We start from the raw sequence: 3975 nt of genomic DNA, 5'->3' as shown, positions 1-3975 counted from the left end.
AATAGCGGAATTTCTTTCATTAGACTGAGAAAAATAGATATCTGCCTAAAGCTATAAATTACTAAAAATATATAAAATTTCAGGTGAAGTTTAAGATCAGTTATGTAGACATAAAAAAATAATATTGAATAATCTTAATGTGAAGAAAAAATAATATATCAAAGAAATAATAATAATAAGTATGTAATTGAAGAATGAAAGAAACAACAACAAAATATCTAAACAACTATTAAAATAAATAACTGACTTGTATACTGAAAAATATATCTTGATGACAATAAAAATAAATAAATATAAAGTTTATAGCATAATTCTTTTCATTAGACTGAGAAAAATAGATATTTGCTTAAAACTATAAATTGCTAAACAAATAGAAAATTTCAGGGGAAGTTTGATATCGGTTATGTAGTCTTAAAAAATAATATTGAATAATTTTTATGTAAAATATTGAAAACATTTATTTGAGAAAAATAAAATAAAATAAATAATAATAATAAAAATAAATAAATAAAAAGAATTTCTTTTATTAGACTGAGAAAAATAAATAATTGCTTAAAACTATAAATTACTAAAAATATATAAAATTTCAGAGTAAGTTTGAGATCAGTTATGGAGACGTAAAAATTAAAAAAAAAAAAAACTAGAACAAACACTGTGATGTAATACAAATGGGTTAAATACATATGCAAACATCACCAAACTTAAGTTTTTAATTTAGTAAATTAACAAAATATATTTAATTAATAGAAACAATCTATAAAAAAAAAAAAAAATAACAATATTTGAGAAACACTTGACTGATATAGCCTTATCAGTATAACAAGCCAATAACCAGTTGAATCTTTGATCTAATGAACTTTTATCAATCTATTTTTTATTGTTTTGTCAACTTATACTTTGTTTTAAGTGTACTATAATGTATATAATAATTCCAGGGTAGTTTTAATTTTCTCAACAGACTGAAAGTTATGATGAGAAGATGGTGAACTGAAGAACACAAATAAGGAAAAACATATTTATTATTATGAATGGAATATGGTCCGGGTGCGGTAAAAAAAAACTCAAATAGTAGATAATTATACTATTTTATTGAGCCAACGTTTCGCCCCACGTTTCAGGGCTTCGTCAGGGCTAAAAAAGATACAAACACTATAGTACAGACCAATTTGGACATATGGAATTGAGCTCTGGGGCTCCACCAAACCATAAAATTCCTCCCGCATTCAATCCTTACAATCCAAAATCCTACGTAAAATCCTTGATGCTCCTTATTATGTTACAAATAAACTCATCCACAAAGACCTTAACATCCCCTGTCGGCAACTAGGAGTGGAAATTCATGAACCGTTTTTTTATATAATCCTCTATTGACTCCATTTGTAATTCCCGATGCAATTGGTTTTTTACAATCATTATATCTTTAACTATACGTACCTATAAACAAACCCTATTCCTACTGAGCATCCAGGCAAACATATGCCATCATTGTTGATACCGCCTTCCCGGCAATTTCGCGATGCAATTGGTTATTTCTTATGAACTGAGCATTAACTGCGATTCTTAGGACTTCATTTTGAAAAGATTGTAGTTTTTTCCTTTTCGTGGAGGATCCCGCTCCCCAGACTTCAGAGCCGTACATCAGCAGTGGCCTGAGGATTGTTTTAAATATAAGAACAGTTGTTTCTTTAACAAGGTTTAACATGTTAAACTAATGATCATGAATACCCCCCTAATATCGGCCCAGGAGCCGCTGGCCGGGGGGTACAAAGAACAGGGAGGGTCCGCTCCACTAGCGGATAATAAGATGTAAGTTAAACTATATATTAAAAATAATTAACTGATAAATAAATTTTACGGGAATAGGAATTGGACAATAATTTGAGTGGCTTGTGAAGCGAATCGGTAAACTTTCGACTATCACGATCTTTACGAAAGAGGCACAATTTAAAAAAAAAAAAAAAAAAAAAAAAAAAAAAAAAAAAAAGGCACATAATAATAATTAATAAGGATGTAGTAATAAAATATTTGTGAATACGCTATTTGGCCTTTGGGCTCCACTAAACCATCGCTCTCCTCTTCAATCCTTCGTAAAATCCTCAATGCTCCTTGCTTTTTCAAGTATTATATCATATATTTTTTCAAGAAAATTGTTTCCAAAAGTAAACAGTTTCAAATACTTCGGCTTCACAATATCATAATAAATGATCGGACTGAGATAAACCAGCGTATAACAAGCGCAAACAGAGCCTTACCTCTTACTACTGAAATCCCGAAATGTCTCTAAAAATCTGAAGAAAAGGCTGTACAATACCATGATGAAACCAGTTTTGATATTCGGTTACGAAACTTGGGCTTTAACAAGTACCCTAGAAAGGCAAATCGAGAGATTTGTACGAAAAATTACAGGAGCTATCCAGGATTAGAGTCTTAGCACATGGAGGATAAGAACTAACAGTGAACTGCTTGAATAGATTAGTTAGCTCCAGACAGAATCTCACGATATAATAGCAAGGAGGTTAAGATAGACAGATGGAAGATATGGTTGGAAGCAATCCATCAGGACGCCTCAAGACAAAAATAAATGCCAAGTGTGGAGAAGGCTAGTTTGGGCGGCCAAAGATTTACAAGGTCTTTAGAGTCAACCGAAAGATAAAATGTTGATGACAATAATAGAAGACAAAATATAAAATTGCACAGGTAAAATTTATACAAAACAAATGATAAAAAAATGTATTACAAATCAAGCAGTGCTTACTAGACTGGACTGTAATAACCTGAACATTAATAGACTAGTTAAGTACCATTCAAGTTACTAGTTCTACAACGTGAAGCACTATTCACAATCTATTTCAGCAATTACCTGACTTATACTACATTCATTACTCTCCTTAGAAATATCATAGTTGAGGAGTCTGCCAGAATAAGTGGATTTGGTATACCAATCAGTGGATAGGGAGCCATTGGGATTTCTGATAATAAGTAGGTCAAGAAAAGGGAGGGAATGGTCAATTTCACCTTCAACAGTAAACCGAAGACGAGGGTGGTAGGAGTTAAAGGCTGATAGGATCTCGGGGATTCTGTTAGGATTGAGGACAAGGAAGAGATCGTCCAAGTACTTCTAAATGAAAATCGTCTAGTGAAAATAGAGGTATTATAGAGTCGAGAAGGTCATTAAGAACAATATTAGAGATATCTGGAGCAAGGCAGTTCTCTATCGCAAGTCCGCTATTTCGGTAAAATTTATCGTGAAACGTCAGGTAACCAGAATTAAAGCAAAGTTCTAAAGCAGAAAGAAATAACGTGAGGTTAAATTATAGTCCAGTTCTTCTCAACGATATGAAGGGCTTTGTCAATGGGAATGTTAGTAAAAAGGCCTCCGGCATCAAAGGAAGTTAAGATAAAGTTGTCAGGTATGTTGAAGGATTGTAATAGTTCTTTAAGGTGGAAGGAATTACGGATATCATAAGGGTTATTATGGCTGAGGTTTTGAAGGGCAGGAAGAAATTTACTGAGTTTAGAAGAGGGAGCTTTGACATTAGAAATATCTAGATATTAGATATATCATAGTTTTCATTCGATTAATTATAAGTATATGATTCGGCCGCCTGTAGCTCATTGGTTAAGACAAAGTTTTACCAATTTGATGTCTATTGGCGGTACCCGTTCGAATCCGGCCAGGGACGTTGACTTTTTTCATTGAGTAGCGGTCCCACAAAATGAAGAACTTTGATCCCCAACCATGGTTAGGCAGTCTTGACCGAAAAAAGTATATGGTTACAATTTAACCCACGATTAATATTCAACTAACTAAACTAAAAGATTCCATTGAACACCGTGAGTGGTTTATTAATGGTACAATAGATAATTTTAAATTTCCTCCTGAACACAGTGCTAACAACATACGCTGATGACACATGAATACTTTTTGTAAACATCGACCCAACTAATGCATCACAAACACTACAGGCACACATA

General features: G+C 32.6%; 1 long non-coding RNA gene across 1 annotated transcript in view; it reads right to left on the bottom strand.

The window, feature by feature from the left end:
- The window catches only part of LOC106678805 (uncharacterized), a 408538-nt gene that overhangs the window by 382009 nt on the left and 22554 nt on the right, over positions 1 to 3975 (bottom strand). The window lies entirely within an intron of this gene.

Source organism: Halyomorpha halys, unplaced genomic scaffold, assembly GCF_000696795.3.
Source record: "Halyomorpha halys isolate HHAL.00 unplaced genomic scaffold, Hhal_1.1 Scaffold11.1, whole genome shotgun sequence".
In the NCBI taxonomy this organism is placed as follows: Eukaryota; Metazoa; Arthropoda; class Insecta; order Hemiptera; family Pentatomidae; genus Halyomorpha; species Halyomorpha halys.
Note: the sequence above shows the minus strand (reverse complement) of the source record. Positions and strands in the feature narration are given on the sequence as shown.